This window comes from Littorina saxatilis, linkage group LG15 (genome assembly GCF_037325665.1).
Source record: "Littorina saxatilis isolate snail1 linkage group LG15, US_GU_Lsax_2.0, whole genome shotgun sequence".
NCBI lineage: Eukaryota > Metazoa > Mollusca > Gastropoda > Littorinimorpha > Littorinidae > Littorina > Littorina saxatilis.
In genome coordinates this window covers 15,322,287-15,345,284 of record NC_090259.1, presented here as the reverse complement: position 1 = coordinate 15,345,284, position 22,998 = coordinate 15,322,287, and the positions used below count along the sequence as shown (strand labels likewise).

The window sequence follows — 22,998 nt, the reverse complement described above, 5'->3', positions numbered from 1 at the left end:
TGTGATTTTCCTGTTCCGTGATAGCCTGTACTAGTAGATCCTTGTGATTTTTCTGTTCCGTGATAGCCTCTACTAGTAGATCCTTGTGACTTTTCTGTTCCGTGATAGCCTCTACTAGTAAATTCCTGTGACTTTCCTGTTCCGTGATAGCCTCTACTAGTAAATTCCTGTGACTTTCCTGTTCCGTGATAGCCTCTACTAGTATATAGATTCCTATGACTTTCCTGTTTCGTGATAGCTTCTACTAGTAGATTCCTATGACTTTCCTGTTCCGTGATAGCCACTACTAGTAGATTCCTATGACTTTCCTGTTCCGTGATAGCCTCTACTAGTAAATTCTTGTGACTTTCCTGTTCCGTGATAGCCTCTACTGTTAGATTCTTGTAACTTTCCTGTTCCGTGATAGCCTCTACTATTAGATTCTTGTGACTTTCCTGTTCCGTGATAGCCTCTACTAGTAAATTCGTGTGACTCTCCTGTTCCGTGATAGCCTCTACTAGTTGATTCTTGTGACCATCATGTTCCGTGATAGCCTCTACTAGGAGCTTCTTGTGACTTTCGTGTTCCGTGATAGCCGCTACTAGTAGCTTCTTGTGACTTTCCTGTTCCGTGATAGCCTCTATTAGTAGATTCCTATGACTTTCCTGTTCTGTGATAGCCTCTACTAGTCTTACCTACCACTTCCGTTCTTCTGTCCTCTGAAGCCATCGCAGAGGTTTCCTCTTTTCGGTCGCTACAGGATAACAATAATTCGCGGAGAAAAAGGTAGGCAGAGTCGTACACAGCTGAAACCTACCCAAACCGTCACTTGTTTCCAAGCCATCAAAAACCTTGTGCCGGTGGGAAACCGGCCAATCCCTCGTGGAACGATGACGGGACATTTCAACCTCAACAGGAAAATAAAATAGCAGTCAGTGGTGAAAAGACAGACTGAGTCGTATACATCCTAAATCTTTTACTCCCTGCCGCCCCCGCCCCGTCCCTTCTTTACAAGCCATCCAAAAGCCTTGTGACGGAAACCATTTCGGGACGATGACGAGACATTTCAGCCGCAACAGAGAAATAAAATGGCAGCGAAGAAGAGGCAGCAGAGTCGTTTGCCAGCTAAACCTTAATCCCTTCTTGTAACGATCGACCCAAGGTTGGCATAGCCTCTGTGTGCTTTCCTTCTTCTTCGGAATAACCTCTAATGATCCCCCCCTCTCCCGGCCCCCTCTTCAACTTGCAACTCTCACCGTTCCTGTGCACTCTCCACAGTATCCTAGAAGAAGCAGCCCCCCCCCCCCCCGCCCTCTCCAATTTTTTTTTGTCAGATCGTACAAGCGCCACAAGTGAACGGTACAAATACCACCATAATACGAGCATGTGCGAATTTGACTGCACTGACAATTGTAAGGATCAATGGGTAAAGTAGAGCTTGTCGTACAATATAACAAATTATCACATACATTCACAATTACTGCTGTATGCCGTCTAAAACAGGGTCATACTAAAAGTAGTATATCGTACATAAGGGTTATGATGTAACCATTTTATCTGTTTTAAATGATTATTACAAAAAAATAGGTAAAGAGCATCGAAAGTCTTGCTTGTCATAAATTTCTTGCAAGATCGGTTATTGAGCACAACGATTACCCTGAATAAATTTGTCTTTTTGTCACATTTGTTGCTCGTTGGCCGTCATACAAAGATCACTCTGACTTTGATCATTGTCACTTCAGGGTCTAGTAGGCTCGTCATACAACGGAGCTTTTTCTACCCGAATCACATGTTTTTTGTGTCTCAGGCCAGTCGAATCCCACTAAGGCCACGAGGTGCCTCCTAAGTAGTGTGTTTTGTATGCATATGTGTCTGCCAATGACGGACATCGGTTCTGCTTGAGACTTTCTTGTTCTGTTTTTATTCTCACATGTGTGTGTGTGTGTGTGCGTGCGTGCGTGCGTGCGTGCGTGCGTGCGTGTGTGTGTGTGTGCGTGCGTGCGTGTGTGTGTGTGTGTGTGCGTGCGTGCGTGTGTGTGTGTGTGTGTGTGTTTGTGTGTGTGTGTGCCCACTCTGTCTATACCCTTGCTTTTCACTTACCCACAAGCCCTCATTAGGACTATCTACTAGCATATAAGAACATAAAGAGGACAGATGCAGGAATCATGAAAGTATGTGTATATCTGAAATGATGTGGGATTGTCTGCATGATGGTACACACTGGATAGAATTTCTCTTGACATTTTCGCTTGTGTCCAATGGTATTGTGCAATTAACTGGACGCACATTTAAAAGAGGGGTATTTTCTGATCGCCCGAAAACTGATACTCCCCATTTCAGGACGGAAATGCTCCAGAATTGACAGAGATCAAAACTATCAAGGGATTTTGTTTTAAATTTGAAATGCTTGTTTTTATATTACGGGATCAATTTATTGGCAAACAAAATTGGTTCCTTGTTCACGCCTGCGACCAGCGCTTGTACGTAAATAAAAGCAATTTGGTTTGCTCAAACTCACGAAGAATCGTGAATTCGTGCAACAGTGCCGTGGCACCATCAATCGACCTCAGTTGAAGAACACGAAATACTGCGTGCCGATCATAGAGGTGCTTGCATTGACGGTCGCCCAAGCAGTCGTGAACGCAACAGTGCCAAAAGCAATCGACCTCAATTGAAGAAAAAAGCACTATGTACGTTGAGCAGAGGGGTGCTTTGGGGCTGTTCACGCTGTAAGACATTGATCGGGATTTCCATAGCGTAGGCGGGGCTTGGTGCTGGCTGTGTCTCTCTCTCTCTGGGGCAGGTCTGGAGGGAGATGGGGTGGGGCGCTATCCGATACCCAATTCTGCGTGCCCTCTGCACGGGCCCTGGGGGTGCGGCTGTACACTTGCAAGAGCTGACGGGTGTGTTGTAACGTTTGGCTGTAAAGCGTGTACGTTGCGCAAGTTTTAAGTCCCAAACACACACACACACACACACACACACACACACACACACACACGTGCAAACACACACACACACGTGCAAACACACACACACACACACACTCGTGCAAACACACACATACAAACTCTGCTTAAAATGACTGCAAGCTTACAGTACAATACAAAAGAAGAAAAAGGTGGGGGGGGGGGGGGTGTCGGTGGGCGGAAGGAGAGGGACATTTTTCGCAAGTATCCCTAGCATCAGCCCCTGTGAGAATTGGTCGATTTGCTGATAGCTGTCTCCGTGTCATGAAAAATGGTCGTTTGAGATTCGGGGGACAATTGTGAATTACCGATCTTTTGAACCTTACTGTGATGTAGGAGGACGTTTTAGCCGCAGGATTGTAGAGTGCTTCAAATGAAGGCGTGCCTCTCAGCCCCATGAGAGTCGTTTGATACGCTGATGGCTGAACCTGTGGTATACAAAAAATCGCCGTTTGAGTTTAAGGCACAAATGTCGTGATGTATTAGATCGTTTACTGCAGCAGGGCAAGCAACATTTGGGAATAATACCAACTGAATGATAGATTGCCAGGTGTTAGCCTACGATTGATTTTAACAGCGGGGCGGGGAGAGGTGGGGTGCGAGGGGTACTCGTTATGTGTTTGTTACTGTTGTGCGAAGACAAGTATTCGTATCAATGGAACCACATTATACTGATTTGAAAGATGTGCCTTAGTATATTTAAATAAACAAATTCGTTTTTACCGTTGGAAAGTATTTTTGATAGGCAATTACAAATTAGAAGCATATGTGTGTAAGTGTTGGTTAAATTTTCACATATCGCCAGTGTTTATTTGTTTTGAAGAATGGTTTTAGTACCAAGTAAAAGCCTGAGCTGTTAAAAAACATCCAGTATGCCATATAGCACTAAAGTCATTGGTAATGGCGGGTATGCAGAGTTTTCACTTGCCTGTGTGTACGTGCGTCCATACTGCTCCAAGCTATAACTGAAACTGGTCGAGGGCTGCAGATTCCATCACGCTAGAATGTAATACGCCGACAAGAACACAAGCTAAGAAAGACATTACGCAAATCCACACAGTATTACCGACTCCAACAGAATGCATGAATGCTCGCAAGCACCAGCCTATCAATCACAAGAAGAGACGAATCACAAAGTAAAGCAATACTTTCTCGCCAGTGAAATATGAGCCCACGACATAGACCGCCCATGTCGGCAGTCCATGCATACTTATTGACGACAGCTTTCGGAGAAATCAGCCCACCAAGCTCACGAGAAGCAGAGACATAGAGCCAGTCAAGAAAGACAGACAAAGGAAAAGAGGAATAAAGAAGAAAAGCATGCTCGCGAGAAGCAGAGACATAGAATCAGTCAAGAAAAACAGACAAAGGAAAAGAGGAATAAAGAAGAAAAGCATGCTCGCACCAGCAGAGACATAGAGCCAGTCAAGAAAGACAGACAAAGAAAAAGAGGAATAAAGAAGAAAAGCATGCTCGCGAGAAGCAGAGACATAGAATCAGTCAAGAAAAACAGACAAAGAAAAAGAGGAATAAAGAAGAAAAGCATGCTCGCGAGAAGCAGAGACATAGAATCAGTCAAGAAAAACAGACAAATGAAAAGAGGAATAAAGAAGAAAAGCATGCTCGCGAGAAGCAGAGACATAGAATCAGTCAAGAAAGACAGACACAGGAAAAGAGAAATAAAGAAGAAAAGCATGTTCGCACCAGCAGAGACATAGAACCAGTCAAGAAAAACAGACAAAGGAAAAGAGGAATAAAGAAGAAAAGCATGCTCGCGAGAAGCAGAGACATAGAATCAGTCAAGAAAAACAGACAAATGAAAAGAGGAATAAAGAAGAAAAGCATGCTCGCGAGAAGCAGAGACATAGAATCAGTCAAGAAAAACAGACAAAGAAAAAGAGGAATAAAGAAGAAAAGCATGCTCGCACCAGCAGAGACATAGAATCAGTCAAGAAAAACAGACAAAGAAAAAGAGGAATAAAGAAGAAAAGCATGCTCGCACCAGCAGAGACATAGAATCAGTCAAGAAAAACAGACAAAGGAAAAGAGGAATAAAGAAGAAAAGCATGCTCGCACCAGCAGAGACATAGAATCAGTCAAGAAAAACAGACAAAGAAAAAGAGGAATAAAGAAGAAAAGCATGCTCGCGAGAAGCAGAAACATAGAACCAGTCAAGAAAAACAGACAAAATGAAAAGAGAAATAAAGAAGAAAAGCATGCTCGCTCCCTAGCTATGAAGGAGAGAAAGCAGAATGGCGGGAGTGGGCAGCTTCATGTATTATGCATGTCTTCGGGGAAGCGCCGGCAATTCTCGCTCCAAAATCAGCGATCTTTCAGTCCCAGTAACAGACGCCATTGCCGGCACCTTAAAGGGGCAGTACTTGCGTCTTCTGGCGTTCGACCTTTCTTATAATAATAACAATTCTAACAACACATTGTTGTCCATTTACATTAATACATTAAACTTGAAAATTGTTGTTATTATTGTTATTATTTAAGTTATTGAGACATCCCAGTGCACTAAGGGATTTATAGAGCAAATCGAGAAAATTCATTATTGAACGAAGCGCATAGCGCTGAGTTCAATAATTATTTTCGAGATTTGCTCTATAAATCCCTTAGTGCACTGGGATTATTTCAATAACGATATTGTCAGTACTGCTATAGAGAAAAGAATATTCCAAACGCACATTTTGCTACGCGCATTTGAATAGGCAACTGTGTGGTCAGGTCGTATAAGATCTATTTTTGTGTGGGGTGTCTCAAGTGTGTCGTGCTTTCGTCACAGGCATTTTAATTTCTGTTGGTAAATTCCAGTGTAGCGTTAAGCTGAACAGTGATGATCTTTCATAGAGACCTCATTTGAACTCGGAGAAAGGACTGTGCTCTTCGTTATTTGCGATTCGAAACCTCCAGTCGAGCTTCGACGGATGGACTGTGCGGAGTGACTCCCCTTGAATTGACTACCCCCCGAAGGACTCGACGGTTAGCACACTTTCAAAATAAATGTGGCATATTTCTCGTGTTGTGTCTTCACTCATCGGGGAGTCTGATACTAAATATGAACGGTAAGAATGCTCTGAATCCTACACGTATTATATCCCCATCGTTTTTTCGTTCACATTTGCCCAACATGTTAATTTGCTGAGCGGGGTTTATGTCGTCTGCTAGGCTAGGGCAATCGAACCACTGCAGTCTGCACTGAGTCTGCACGCATGAGGCAGGCTGGTACTAAGTCTTATATATGGTAAGAACGTTCTGAACCCTACACGTTTTCGATTACGATTGTTCTTGCCTTGAAATAATAATTCGGAAACCATTCATTTACTGAACTGATGCAGTCGTATTTCAGTGTAGTCTGCTACGTATGACAGAGTCGATCGAGTCAGTCTTCCAAATGCTGGTCTAGCTCAGTAGCTGGTACGTTATCGGAATAACACTTTTGTTTTCTGTTAGCCGCTGGGAATTGTATACTAACTCATCATTTGGTAATGTGGATGATAAGCTACATGCCACTAACACGGCATATGAGAAGAATCTATGCTAGTCGGCGAAAATGAGATGAAATACAGCGGCTTCTATTTTTAGATCAGTGGCACTGTGGCACAGGCACATGCAATCTGTCAGAAAAAAACCACTTCTGCTTTAATTGAGAAGCAGGGAATGTATGGTCATTTGGTATTGTGGATAATATAAGCTATATGTTATTGATTATTTCTGAGGATAAGAGCACGTCTCGCTTAGGCAAAGGGCGGAAGAATACGCTCTGTGGAAAAGTTAGCGCACTCCAAGAGTGCGCTAACAGTTTTAGCGCATCGCCATTAGCCAATCAACTGGTTCACATCAGTCATGTGACACCAGTATTTACTGACAATTGTTATTATTATAAGAAGGGCGAATAAGAGCGCGAGAAGAAGTAAGTACTCTCTGTCAACGATTATAAAATACACATCGAAATAAGAATTACAAGAACATTCTAAAGAAGCACATAAAACACATAGGTTATCGTATTAACAGTCCAAGCCGTGACCAAGACTCGGGATACTAATGCCTTGTGTGGTGTGTCCGGAGGTGGCTGATGAGGCCTATCCGGACCAGGAATCCTTTCCCACATTTCGATCACGCATGAGTAGGTACGACACTTGAGGTACTACTGGCAGGTCCAGCTTTGCGGAATGAACGCTTTCTCTCTGCGGCAGCATTTCTTTTGTTTTCAGCGGTCTGGGCATCGGAATCAGACTGCGCCAGGTTGGTCGGTTTGGGGCAAGCTTGGCTCGTTCTCACGAATGATCCATATTTCGCTTCAGAGACCAGGGCTGAGGTGCTGTGCACGAAGCTAAAATGGGTACCATCTAACTTGATGGGAGCCAGCTACGGGGTCTGATTGGTTGACATTGAGATTTGTTGTGATTTGTTAAGCGCATAGTGCTTTTAGTTATGCGCTATAGAAATCTCCTTAATAAATAAACCAATCAGACCGGCCCCGTGGCTGGCTCCCACCCAGTTGGGTGACACACAGTTTTGCTTCGTGCACCTCAGCCCTATACTCTCTGCTGGCTTGTACAATGTGAAATTATGTTAAGTAATTGCGTTAGCCTGGTTTGTTTTTTTAAGAAACAAACGGTTTTGATTAGCTTTGACGAATGAGTATCTATAACAACTAAATAAAGTATGATGACAAACGGAAATCCGGACTCCTGACACAGGAGAGCTAAGCGAAGCAAACCGCACGCTGATTAAAAATTAATGTCATTACTTAGCATAGTTTCGGAGCAGTTTTTAGAAAATCATTGCAGGTATTTCTACATTACAGAACAGCGAATGTCCCTTGAATTGTTTAAGGTCCAAATCGGCAGAAAACTTTCCAAAATGGCGCCTTAGGTGCACTAGCTTTAATGCATGGAGCATTCAATCTTTTTCACGTTATTGTCAGAGCTTATGCAACGAAGTCTGTTTTACAGCAAGGTGAGCAGATAAGGACCATGCGCCTCGTGCATTACATGGGATAAGAAGCTAGGGGCGTGTGTGCGTGCTCATACAATCTTGGGGTTTAGATCTGCTGTGATTTACGACAGCTCGTTCAAGAAAAGAAGCTTTTCTTGACGGCGATGCCTGACGTGTGAGCAAGGTGCAGCTTGTGTGTGCACGTGATCTACGTCATATGGAGATGGAGAAAATCCGGATCCTTGAGGGCTCTTAGATCAGCTTTTTCTTCAAACCCAGGAAAAGCATATTACGAAGCAGACCTTGTCCTTCAAAGAAGCCTTCATGAATTTGCCTTATAACTTTAATGCTCCTGAGGTTTTATATACCCGTCAGCACGCCAATAAGCATAGGAACGTGCGCACAAACTCTCTCTCATATCGGGAACAATGAATACGTTTTTCATAACTGAGAACATGCACAACGACTGTACTATGACAGCCCGCTTGAACCTGGAGTTAAACAATGTTGCAAGAAGTCAGGTGTGTTGTTTTTGATGTTGTTATTTTTGTTGTTTCGTTTCGTTGCACACACACGCGCACACGCACACGCACACACACACACACACACGCACGCACGAACGATGGTCGACGCGGGAAGGAGGTCACTTTAATTTCTGACAATTTGTGATCACTGGTGCAAAAAATGAAGACTGTCATGAATAAACGAGAAAACGGGTTTTACGTTGTTGTGTCTGCTGCTGGTGCTACTTCTATGTCTCGGAGTATTATTAACTCAGAAGAGGAAATCGATATTTATGTTTTATGGTCATTCTGAGGTCAGACGGCCAGAGGCCACGGGCATTTGCTGCAATGCAACAGTTTCCAATACTCACTTTGCCTCAGACATGGGTCGATTGCTCCAATTTTCTGTTGGAGCTTGTGACGAGATAACGTCGCTTGAAGGGGGGGGGGGGATTCTTTTAGTAACGGAGAACTGTGAAGTCGAGGAAGTCGATAGCAACTCCACACAGTAGAAGCACGTGAACATGGCAGTTTACTGGTCGCTTGTTTGAATACATAGCCCTTACTTCGTTTAAGATGCTTACCTGACGGTCGAGGAAAAATTAGTTACAGTTTTGCCATAAACAAAGGAAGTGGGCAGTGGTGGCGGGCGATGAGGGGGGGGTGTGTGAGTGGGCAGCTAAATGGGGAAGTCGGGAAGAGGGGGGGGGGGGGAGTTGTCCTAGAAAATGTCAAAAACGACTAATCGCTGGGTAAATAAACAAACAAGGACAGTCAAAGTCAATGGTTTATTTTAATAAAGCAGATGTTGCAGACTAACCAAATAGTGTCACCATACAGTAATAACTTGAGCAGCCTGGGCTGATCACCCAGCGACTTGCAGGCAATCATGAGATGGCCCGGTGTAACTCACTGTGACAGTTAAAGGTCACTCTGTCATTTACACACACGCACTGTGGGTTAGGTGCCGTCCCCCAGGGCACGTTGCACGTGCTGGCTTTGCAGCGGGGATGGTTTGGGTGTTGTAACATGCATTAGTCATTTTCTCTCTTTTTCGCCGCAGCCACTGTTTTGTGGGGATCGAGCTGTATTGAATGGTCGGTATATGGTTTGGTGTTAGCTCAAACACACACGCACGCACGCTCACACGCGCGCACACACACACACACACACACACACACACACACAAATTTGTCATTTTCTCTTTTTTTTAGCCACAGCCACTGTTTTGTGGGGATCGAGCTATATTGAGTGGTGGGTAGATGGTTTGCTGATAGCTCACACACACACACAAACACAAACAAACACACACACACACACACACACACATACACACACACACACATACATACACACACGCACGCACGCACGCATACACATACATGCACACACTCCCACGCGTACGCACGCATGCAGAGATCAACCATTAACACGAAAGTGCAAAATGAAAAGAGTTTTGATATGAAATGAAAATAGAAAATATTTGCATCCTTTGTCAAACACTCCGATCCGAAAACACAGTTTGTCTGTCTTTACCGGGCCACTACTAAGCCTACATATTGATCGTGTTTTCTTACCCCTCTTGCTTGTTTGTTTGTTAGTTTGTTTGTTTGTTAATTATAGTTTGTTTGTCTGTTTGGTTGTTTGCGTGTATTTTTTCTCTCTGTCCTTTCTCTCTCTTTTTCCCCCTTTTCTTTTGTGTGTGTGTGGGGGGGGTATGGCAGACTGGTCGAATTTGATGTACGTTCGATCTTTAATGGTTAACGTTGTGTTGCGTGCGATGGAAGTTTCTAGGTTTTTTTTAGCAAATTCCAATTTACTGGCTTCAAGTCTTGTGCACTACCTTATTTAACTTACGTCGTATTGTTTTAAGCTCTTTTTTCTTGACCTGTTCTCTGCTTTACAACGACAAAAAAAATAAAAATTACCACTGTCGCCTTCGTGTCCGCCTCTCCTTTTTCTCTTGTTTTTATTTTTATTTTTATTGTATTTTTTGTATTCTTTTCTGTTCTTTAGCGTCTTTTCTTTCTTTTTCCATTTGCCATTTTCTCCGCCTCTGCCATTTCTTTCCACTTGTTCCTGTTTAAGATGCAAATGGAGTCGCAAGGTCTGTAAGCCGCGGTCATATGTCCTATCACGTGATGCTCTGCGAGAAACGCCGAGAGACTGCGCGAAGGAGAGAGGCAGAGGCAAAAGTAACTAGGGGAGGGAGAACTCACGGAGAAAGAGATGAGGAGTGAAGATGGGAGACGAGAATGAGACAGCTAGCAAAGGAGAGCAGACAGACAGACAGACAGACAGACAGACACAGAGAGAGACAGACAGAGGCAGACAGACAGACAGACAGACAGACAGAGAGAGACAGACAGAGGCAGACAGAAACGGAGAGAGAGAGAGAGAGAGAGAGAGAGAGAGAGAGAGAGAGAGAGAGAGAGAGAGAAAGAGCAACTGAGGCTGACAAGGGGACATAAAGAACTGAACTGAATTTTTTTTCTCACAGATATTAGGATTTAAGGCTAGGCCTTTTACTAATCCTTGTCAAAAAAGTTCAGTTTTTTTTAGAGAAAACGAAAGAGAGAGAGATAGAGGGGGAGAGAGATAGGGCGAAAGAGAGAGAGAGAGGGACTAAGAGAGAGAAAGAGAGAGAGGGATAGAGAGAGACTGACTGAGAGAGAGAGAGAGAGAGAGAGAGAATGGGACAGTCATAGAGAGAGAAAGAAAGAGTGAGCCCAGAGAGAGACACAGACAGAGAGAGAGACACACAGAGGTTAAACCCGAAACACAAAGTAACCTGTGAACAAATTCCCGGTGACAGAAGACAGAGAGAGGAATTAGGATAGACCAAGAGAGTAAAAGGTGCTATCATTATCGTCCCTCTTTTCACACAGAGAGAGATGATAGGGAAATGGGGAGGGGGGGGGGGGCATTGCGGGAACAGAAAGAGAAACGGACAGACGGGGAAGGACGGAAAACAAGAGACCACAACACCGGCAGACGGACAGAAGCCATAGTCAAACCAGCAGAGTGAAAGCCATCGTGGAAGGGATCAGTTACACGGTCGGACCAAGTCCCACTTCACCGCTCATTACCCTAATGGAAGTGTCGTCTGCTGCCTTCAGTCGCCGTCGCAACGACCCCACTAAGTCTTGTTTTCTGGGCCTGGCTTGCTGCTAGTGTCATCGTCGGTGCAAGGCCAATGTTCCAACTATCTTTTATTGCAGTCAAACCTGTCTATACCGACCGCCCAAGGGACTGACCAAAATTGGTTCTTTAGACAAGCGGTCGCTATAGAAAGGTGAAATATATAGAGTAACGACCACCCAAAGGACTGACCAAAATTGGTTCTTTAGACAAGCGGTCGCTATAGAAAGGTGAAATATATAGAGTAACGACCACCCACAGGACTGACCAAAATTGGTTCTTTAGACAAGCGGTCGCTATAGAAAGGTGAAATATATAGAGTAACGACCACCCAAAGGACTGACCAAAATTGGTCCTTTAGACAGGTGGTCGCTATAGCAAGGTGAAATATATAGAGTAACGACCACCCAAAGGACTGGCCAAAATAGGTCCTTTAGACAGGTGGTCGCTATAGAAAGGTGAAATATATAGAGTAACGACCACCCAAGGGACTGACTAAAATTGGTCCTTCAGACAGGCGGTCGCTATACAAAGGTGAAATATATAGAGTAACGACCACCCAAAGGACTGGCCAAAATAGGTCCTTTAGACAGGTGGTCGCTATAGAAAGGTGAAATATATAGAGTAACGACCACCCAAAGGACTGACCAAAATTAGTCCTTTAGACAGGTGGTCGCTATAGAAAGGTGAAATATATAGAGTAACGACCACCCAAAGGACTGGCCAAAATTTGTCCTTTAGACAGGTGGTCGCTATAGAAAGGTGAAATATATAGAGTAACGACCACCCAAGGGACTGACTAAAATTGGTCCTTCAGACAGGCGGTCGCTATGGAAAGGTGAATTATATAGATTACAAACTTGTCTGAGATCCTTTGGATGGTCGTTGTAGGTAGGTTGTTGCTTTTGAGAGGTGGTCGCAAGGGCAGTTTTGACTGTACTGTGGTACTACTTGCAAATCTGAAACGGTTAGTTGGGTTGCACAAGAGAGTGAGTCTGAAAATGGAGGTAAATTTACCAACACCTTATGAAAAAGAGAAAGTCTGAGGTCTTGATGTAGAGAGCGATTCTTTCAAATGGAGGATCTTAAAACAGTGTCATCGTCGACCCTGGGCCAAAGATCGTTCCGTCTTGTAATAGTCTGGTACATTTATGTTCAAGACCCCCGCAAATATGTATTTAAAACGTAGGTTTCATTACAGAGAGAGTCTTAAAATGGAGGTATATTTACTGACACTTTGAGGAGAAAGTCTGAAAAATAAGGTATTAAGATATAGTATTAAGAATGGAGGATCTTAAACCAGAGGCTTCATTGTACTGATGTACCAATTAGCACTTTGCCATGTCTAGCAGCATTGTATTTGCTGATAGGCAAACGTAAGCCTTTGTTTTACATCGTCACGGTCGACCCTAGGTCAATGCCCTTACGATCGTAATAATGCTGATGTGTCCCTGAGCACTTTTGACTTTGCTCTGTTCTGTGGCATCTTATTGCAGAATTGCTGGCTTGAAATAAGCTCAACTAAGCTGTTTGGGTAAAAAGTAAGCGCTTTAAGCTGACTTTATTATTTGAGTGGGGGGCACCATTCATGTAGGATCAGGGGTGATCCTCTGTGATCCTGTACTTCTGTGGTTAACCTCAGATACAAGAAGAAGCCCTGAACATCCCTTGATGTTTCATTTTCAAATCCTCCGAAGAAGAAAGACGACGAAGACGGAAGACTGGTGCGTATACGATAGGTGATTGAAACGTAGTCTTCCCGTTTTAACTAGACTCACCTTCTTTGTCTTTGTTACTTTTGTGTTTCTATAACCCACCCAACTCTGACATGGGTTACAGGATCTTTACCGTGCGTACCACCAGGCCAATGTGCCCGTCCCTGGCAGGTTAATCCAATCCTTACAGGTTGTTAGTGTCGAGCTTCGAGTATCTGGGAGCCACCCTGTCGAAAGACGGAACCAGCACAGCAGAAATCCGCATACGAATCGCCACAGCCACATGAGCGATGGCCAGATTAAACAGGGTGTGGAAAAGCAACATCAGTTTCCAAACAACATTGAAGCTCTTCAAGTCGCTAGTCATTTCCATCTTACTCTATACGGCTGCGAGACTTGGACACTGGTGGCCGATGACGAACGTAGAATCCAGGCATTTGAGACCAAGAGCCTGAGAAAACTGCTCCGAATACACTACACAGAGCACAAGACCAACGACTACGTTCGAAACCTGGTCAAGATCATCGCGGGTCCCCAAGAACCCCTGCTGGCAACCGTCAAGCGTCGGAAACTGATGTGGTTCGGCCATGTCACAAGGCACAACAGCCTCTCCAAAACAATACTGCAGGGCACTGTCGAGGGATGACGTGGTTCGGCCATGTCACAAGGCATGACAGCCTCTCCAAAACAATACTGCAGGGCACTGTCGAGGGAGGACGCAGACGAGGAAGACAACGCAAGAGTTGGTCAGACAACGTTAAGGATTGGACGCAGCTGAGCTTCCCCGACCTACTGGTGACAGCCCCCGACAGAAATGCCTGGAGAAGGGTCTCTGCCTCCTCAGCCCTCATGTCCCCCCGACGACTGTCCCAGTCAGGGGATTGATGATGATGATGATGATGAACAGGTTGTTATTTTCGTGTTTCTGTAACCCACCAAACTCTTACATGGATTACAGGATCTTTACCGTGCGTACTTAGTCGTGTGCCTATCCACGAGGCTAATGCGCCCGTCCCTGGCAGGTTCAACCACTCCAAACAGTCCCCCGTTTCTTTCACGCAAGAATATCTTGCGGCTAGCCTCTGGCTAAACGTTCTGTCGCCAAATCCTAGCGTTCCTCGCTGCGAGATTTGTCCAAGAAACGCTACTTCCTCGCCTCACTCGCCAATTCTCGCGTCAAAGAAACGGAGGATGGTGTGAGTGGGGTAGAGGTCGGACGACAGGAGGACCAAGGACCTGTGGGTTGGGGGGTTGTGCAATGGGTCTTTGCCCCCAGGGACCCCGCGAGTGTTGAGCAGGGGGACGCACAACAACAACAACAGCCGGCGTCGTTTTCACTTTCTGGCTTGTACTCAGACATAAGAAAACAAGGGCTTTATTTTTGGCGTAGTGAAGAAGTGCAGGGGAGGTGGGGTGGGGGGGAGAGAGAGAGAGAGAGAGAGAGAGAGAGAGAGAGAGGAGAAAACGCTTCACACCCTCACGGACACACACACACACCCAGACACACACACACACACACACGCACAAACACTCACACACACACACACACACACACACACACACACACACACACACACACACACACACACACACACACACATTAAGACAGTCCTCCTTCACCACAACAAATCTGTTTTGGTTTTTGAGGTTCTTGCTTGAATTCGAAACCTGTATCAGTTTTTGTGCATTTAAACTGTAGTTTTGATGGTGGAGGGGGGGGGGGGGTGATGACTGAGGTAGAGGAAACGGTGTCGCAGCTAGGAACCCGGAATGGCTTTGACAAAGGAGGGACACAAAAACTGTCCTTGCCATCAGGAGATTCATCCATTTGTTTTGGTTTTCCTGATATTGATCCGGGTGTTTCGTTCGTTCTCGGCGACAGCTTCCGGGGGCTTTTTCTGTTGTGGAATATATTGAGATATCGGCCGATCCTGTGTCCTTGTTTGAATAATGCAAGGGCTCGGAAATGTAGTGCGTTTCCTCTTGCCTTTCGTGAACCAGATTTCTTCGCGGAGATTTTTCATTTCATTTCTTCTTGCTGATGGTGATAGGAGGAGCTCTTGAAGAAATGAATGTTTTTTTGTGGTATTGATTGTTTGTGTGATTTGGGGTTTCTCTCTCTTTCTGTTTGCCTGTCTGTCTGTGTGTGGGAGTGTGTTTGTCTGCCTGTCTGGTTCTCTCAGTCTATGTCTGTTTGTTTCTCTCTCTCTCTGTCTTTTTCTCTCTCTGGCTCTCTCTTTCTCTCTTTCTCTCTATATCACTCTCTCTCTCTCTCTCTCTCTCTCTCTCTCTTTCTTTCTCTCCTCTCTCTCTCTCTCTCTGAGACACAAGTGAACGCACGCGCAAACACAAGGCGCGCGCAGGCGCACACGCACACACACATGTTTATATTGTTGCCATTTTTTCCTTTTGGTTTACGAATTATTTGTTCTGCTTATCCCTAACATTGTCTTCTTTTCTGATCAGCAAACAACGTACCTGTCTCTATGTATCGCTGACACTTTTGTTCTTCAACTCTCAGTGTTCTTACAACACGTTTGTTCCGCCAGTATCAATATTTTTTTCCTCGTTACCTTGTACGCTCTTAGCTCTGATTTCTCTCTCTCTAGTTGGAGGATTACTTTCTATGAAGATCAAAGACATGGGGACAAATCGATGGTACTCAATCAGCGAGATCCTAGTTCGTCCTGACGTCTTCTTTGTCAACTAGTCTGGCGTGCTGAATATACCTGCGCAGTTTCAGCGGCACAGACGACGCACTGCCTATTATTTATGCCGCGATAGGGATTATGACGAGTACTTGGCCTGTTTTCCTTTCATGCAACGTGTAGCGGGCTGGGATAATCTGCAGTGCGTCGTCGGTCCTGCTGAAGTTACATAGGTGAGCGGAGCCCCTTACGTTCTTCTTCTTCTTATTATTCTTTTTCGTCGTCGTCTTCTTCTTCTTCTTCTTCTTCTTCTTCTTCTTCTTCTTCTTCTTCTTCTTCTTCTTCTTCTTCTTCTTCTTCTTCTTCTTCTTCTTCTTCTTCTTCTTCTTCTTCTTCTTCTTCTTCTTCTTCTTCTTCTTCTTCTTCTTCTGCGTTCATGGGTTGAAACTCCCACGTACACTCGTGTTTTTTGCACGAGTGGTTTTTTTGCGTGTATGGCGGATTTTACCCCACCATTAAGGCAGCCAAACGCCGCTTTCGGGGAAAACTTACGTTCGTTCTTTGTGAAGGATCATAGTTTAAGTAACGGTTGTTTGTTGTTACATGGATGGGCTCCGGAACGTTCCCCCGAACAAGACTGTTTGTCGTTGTGTGAAATAAATTAGGATTGTTACCGAGATTTAAATCATCGACTGTAAACAAAATTTGAGTTTTAAAGGGACCCTCTACCTTTTGCTGTGATAAACCATAAATGCGATTCTGAATAGTGTTTTTTTATTTTTTTAATTTGGTCAAGAACAAGATCGATGCAAAATCGGTGACGGATGAACTCTACATCGAATGAGAGCATGCTTACACTTGGACACATGCCAAAATTCCAACAGCCTGGCTGCTTCCTGTGTAGACTTGGATGTTTGTGCTGAATTATGTCGAAAGTGACATTTTGGTCAATTTTCGAAATCGTCCAGCCAAAACTACCCACTCTGCGTAGGAAACAGCCTTATTTACACCTTGTTAAGGCAAATACGTTAACGCCTTCACTTCTTAGAAATAAAAAATACAAATACGAATTAAAAGAAAGAATAAAGATTTTATTATATTATATTAAGCTTATGGAACATTTTATTATAGACAAAACAAAACATTCACATGAACCTCGACCAATCGGCTTTTACAGTGGACAAACAGAATACAAAATAGACAAATCGTTTGTAACTGGTACTCTGACTTATGTTTGAATTGTTTTCGCTTCCAAAATCGACAAAGCCAAACGACCAACAACAGAAAAGACAACAAGATTGCTTTACAAAAATGTCAATCAATTTGATTGAAAAATGAGGGTGTGACAGTGCCGCCTCAACTTTTACAAAAAGCCGGATAATGACGTCATCAAAAGTATTTATCGAAAAAAGAAAAAAAACATCCGGGGATATCATTCCCAGGAACTCTCATGTCAAATTTCAGAAAGATCGGTCCAGTAGTTTGGTCTGAATCGCTCTACACACACACACGCACAGACACACAGACACACAGACACAAATACACCACGACCCTCGTCTCCATTCCCCCTCTATGTTAAAACATTTACTCAAAACTTGACTAAATGTAAAAAGAAAAGAAAAGAAAACAAAACAAAACAAAACAAAACAAAAGAACAGAACAGAACAGAAAAGAAAAGAAAACCTTGCTCGGACATTCTTAGCATTTTTACAATACTTCCGTAACTAACTGGAAACGCATGGAACCATATTGAAGGTGTTTGCAGGTACTAAAGTAGTACCATTCCGTACCAAAATACTAATCTGACACTAGCATGTTGATCCAGTCATTAAGCAGTACGATAATTGGCACAATAATTAGTATGCTTCGAGGAAGGAAGCTCGGTGCACGGAGAAAGGTCATGCACAGTATAGGTTGTTGCACTAAAACCGTGGTTCAGAATGAAAGCAGAAACTACTTTTGTCAGTGGGAGAAAAGTCAAAAACAAACAAACAAACAAACAAACAAACAAAAACACAACTAAAGAGAAAAAAGTCGCGTAAGGCGAAATTACTACATTTAGTCAAGCTGTGGAACTCACAGAATGAAACTGAACGTAGTCCGCCGCTAGTGCAAAAGGCAGTGAAAGTGACGAGCCTGTTTGGCGCGGTAGCGGTTGCGCTGTGCTTCATAGCACGCTTTACCGTGGGCTGTACCTCTCTTCGTTTTAACTTTCTGAGCGTGTTTTTAATCCAAACATATCATATCTATATGTTTTTGGAATCAGGAACCGACAAGGAATAAGATGAAATAGTTTTTAAAACGATTTCGGAAATTTAATTTTGATCATAATTTTTATATTTTTAATTTTCAGAGCTTGTTTTTAATCCAAATATAACATATTTATATGTTTTTGGAATCAGAAAATGATGAAAAATAAGATGAACGTAAATTTGGATCGTTTTGTAAAAAAACATTATTTTTTTAAATTTTCAGATATTTAATGACCAAAGTCATTAATTAATTTTTAAGCCACCAAACTGAAATGCAATACCAAAGTCCGGCCTTCGTCGAAGATTGCTTTGCCAAAATTTCAATCAATTTGATTGAAAAATGAGGGTGTGACAGTGCCGCCTCAACTTTTACAAAAAGCCGGATATGACGTCATCAAAGAAATTTATCGACAAAAAGAAAAAAACGTATGGGGATATCATTCCCAGAAACTCTCATGTCAAGTTTCAGAAAGATCAGACCAGTAGTTTAGTCTGAATCGCTCTACACACACACACACACACACACACACACACACACACACACACACACACACACACACACGCACATATACACACACACATACACCACGACCCTCGTCTCGATTCCCCCTCTATGTTAAAACATTTAGTCAAAACTTGACTAAATGTAAAAAGGAAGACATTTATAAAAATAAAAAAAATGTAAATTGTATTTCGACACAGATGTCGATTTAAATACTGGTAAAACCCACAGCTTAGAACGTACCAGTCATCAACAATGCATCCACTTTCTCTCAGCACACAATCATATTAACGTACACATTCATTTTCACCTCGTATGTCCCCGACGTAAATGGAGCGAGGGACCAATTAAGAACATTGATTAAGCCGTCAGCGATAGAGCCACATTGAGCGGGAAGGGACTGAGAGGTAGATGGAACAAAAAACATCCAGCAGTTGTTGTTGTAGCGCTGTTGTTGTGGATGTTGATGTCGGCGGCGGGTCACGCGATCTTTTCTACCGCCTGATGGAAACACTCACGCCAACGGCTCAATCTAGTCGTTTTGACTAAATGTTTTAACATAGAGGGGGAATCGAGACGAGGGTCGTGGTGTATGTGTGTATGTGTGTGTGGGTGTGGGTGTGGGTGTGTGTGTGTGTGTGTGTGTGTCTGTCTGTCTGTCTGTCTGTCTGTCTGTGCGTGTGTGTGTGTGTATGTCTGTGCGTGTGTGTGTGTAGAGCGATTCAGACTAAACTACTGGACCGATCTTTATGAAATTTGACATGAGAATTCCTGGGAATGATATCCCCGGAAAGTTTTTTTTATTGTTTCGATAAATACCTTTGATGACGTCATATACGGCTTTTTGTAAAAGTTGAGGCGGCACTGTCACACCCTCATTTTTCAATCAAATTGATTGAAATTTTGGCAAAGCAATTTTCGACGAAGGCCGGACTTTGGTATTGCATTTCAGCTTGGTGGCTTAAAAACTAATGAATGAGTTTGGTCATTAAAAATCGGAAACTTGTAATTAAAAATATTTTTTATGAAACGATCCAAAAATAATTTCATCTTTTTCTTCGTCATTTTCTGATTCCAAAAACATATACATATGTTATATTTGGATTACAAACAAGCTCTGAAAATTAGAAATATGAAAATTATTATTTAACATAAATTTTCCGAAATCGATTTAAAAACAATTTCATCTCATTCCTTGTCGGTCCCTGATTTCCAAAAACATATAGATATGATATGTTTGGATTAAAAACAAACTCAGTAAGCTTAAAATAATAGACATACAGAAAAGCGTGTTATCCTGCTCAGCGCGACCACTACCGCACTATTCTGGCTTGGTTTGTCGATTTCACTGCCTTTGCCACGAGCGGTGGACTGACGAAACTACGAGTATGTTGTCTTGGTGAAAGAAGCAGTGGGCCAGTGCGTTCAGTTTCATTCTGTGAGTTCGACAGCTTGACTAAATGTTGTTATTTCGCCTTACGCGACTTGTTGTTTTCTGTCCTCCTCTGCCTCTCGTATTTATTTATTTTTATTTTTATTTTATTTTTTTTTTTTTACTGTTAAAAGGGTAAATGGGGAGTTGGGGGGGCAGGAGTGGGTTTGGGGTGGCGATGGTTATGGGGAGGATGTGTGTGTGTGCTAAAGTGTGTGTTAGTTCGAAAACAATTAAGTATTGTTAATAATAATAATAATAATAATAATGGAAACTTATAGAGCGCTTACCTAGAAGCTCTAAGCGCTTTACAATGACATTGCTATACACATGTACAAAACCAAAATACAGCATTAAGACACAAAAAGAACAGGAGTACAAAAGCAAATTCATCGTTTAAATCCATGCAGTCACAAACAAACACACGCGTGCGCACGCACATACGCGTGCGCATACACACACACATGCTATCACCTCACACATGCACAGATACACACAGACACACAGACACACGTTCACACACACACACACACACACACACACACACACACACACACACACACACACACACACACACACACACACGCATACAGACAGGCACACACACATACATACAAACACACACACATACACATGCACTCACACATGAATACTAATATACCTACACAATCTGCACACAAAAAATCGCAAGTATAATCACAAAACCAAGCTCGTGCTCATGCACATCCATTTATCTAACTAGATAAACCGATTTGTCGTTTGCACAAGGAAAAGAGAACAAGTCGCGTAAGGCGAAAATACAATATTTAGTCAAGTAGCTGTCGAACTCACAGAATGAAACTGAACGCAATGCCATTTTTCAGCAAGACCGTATACTCGTAGCATCGTCAGTCCACCGCTCATGGCAAAGGCAGTGAAATTGACAAGAAGAGCGGGGTAGTAGTTGCGCTAAGAAGGATAGCACGCTTTTCTGTACCTCTCTTTGTTTTAACTTTCTGAGCGTGTTTTTAATCCAAACATATCATATCTATATGTTTTTGGAATCAGGAACCGACAAGGAATAAGATGAAAGTGTTTTTAAATTGATTTCGACAATTTAATTTTGATCATAACTTTTATATATTTAATTTTCAGAGCTTGTTTTTAATCCGAATATAACATATTTATATGTTTTTGGAATCAGCAAATGATGGAGAATAAGATAAACGTAAATTTGGATCGTTTTATAATTTTTTTTTTTTTTACAATTTTCAGATTTTTAATGACCAAAGTCATTAATTAATTTTTAAGCCACCAAGCTGAAATGCAATACCGAAGTCCGGGCTTCGTCGAAGATTACTTGACCAAAATTTGAACCAATTTGGTTGAAAAATGAGGGCGTGACAGTGCCGCCTCAACTTTCACGAAAAGCCGGATATTACGTCATCAAAGACATTTATCAAAAAAATGAAAAAAACGTTCGGGGATATCGTACCCTGGAACTCTCATGTCAAATTTCATAAAGATCGGTCCAGTAGTTTGGTCTGAATCGCTCTACACGCACGCACGCACACACGCACACACATACACCACGACCCTCGTTTCGATTCCCCCTCGATGTTAAAATATTTAGTCAAAACTTGACTAAATATAAACAGTAGCAGCACACGATTTCCAGATCACTGGCTGCTGCAGGGGTCACCAGACAGTTTGAATGACAAATGACAAATCGTGTCCTTATTTGCGCGTGATGTACTGTGGGGTGTTTTTGTGCAATGTGTGTTAGTTCAAAAACAATTAAGCATTCTTAATAACCAATTGTGTCCTTATTTTTTTTTTCATTTTCATTACTTTATTGTCCCATCGCTGGGAAATTCGGGTCGCTTCCTCCCAGTGGAAAGCTAGCAGCAACGGAGTCGCGCTACCCAGGTGTCTGCGTGTTTAGGTGTATTCAGCCACCTGCACTTATGGCAGAATGACCAAGGTCTTTTACGTGCCATTGTGATGACACGGGGGTGGGACATGGCTTCCGTCTCTGGGTCTGCACATAAAGTTGACCCGTGTCCGTCCCGGCCCGAATTCGAACCTGCGACCCGGCCCGAATTCGAACCTGCGACCTTCCGATCACAAGTCCAGTGCTCTACCAACTGAGCTACCGATGTTCTGATTCAGTGTTTGCTGGGTTTAGATTGCGGGGAGGGGGGGGGGGGGGGGTGAGTTGTTGCGCACAGACAACCGGTCCACCAGGGTCAAACGATCTTGTCGGTATGGTATACAAAAAGGTAGGACTCTTAGTATTCCCAGACAAGACAGAATCTGTCACAAATGTTCATCAGGTGACCTTGGGGACGAGTTCCATTATATTTTTGTATGTCCTTTTTTTACCAATTATAGAAAACAGTTGTTACGGTGCTATTATTATGCCCGCCCCAATTCAGTTAAATTCAGAGAGCTTTTTTCCACTACAAAAAAGAGTTTATTGCTAAAACTCGCAAAGTTCATGACACTTGTCATGGACTGTTTGAGAAGCGAGTAAAATTTAATTCTCTTTTAGCTTTATACTCCGTTATCTGTTTTGTGTTGTTTGTAATAGTATCTTTGTCCTTATGTTAACTCACCCATCACCCCCCCCCTCCCCCTTCCCCCCATTTCCCATAGTAAAGAAATGTATGTAATTACTTTGTGTGTTTTATTATTATTATTATTATTATTATTATTATTATTATTATTATTATTATTATTATTATTATTATTATTATTATTATTATTATTATTTATTATTATTATTATTGTTGAATTGTTTCTTGTATTGTTTTTGCTCTCCCTCACCCCTCAACTCCCTTTTCTGTACATAGTCTGATTTCTTTTTGTTTTAGTTCCTTTTATTTGGTGTTGAATGAAATGTGTTTTTATTGTGTTTTTTAATTTTCCATG

The 22,998-nt window shown here is 42.8% G+C and overlaps 1 protein-coding gene across 1 annotated transcript in view; it reads left to right on the top strand.

Annotated features, from left to right (window-relative positions):
• The window catches only part of LOC138947932 (voltage-dependent calcium channel type A subunit alpha-1-like), a 226,449-nt gene that overhangs the window by 132,450 nt on the left and 71,001 nt on the right, over nucleotides 1-22,998 (top strand). The window lies entirely within an intron of this gene.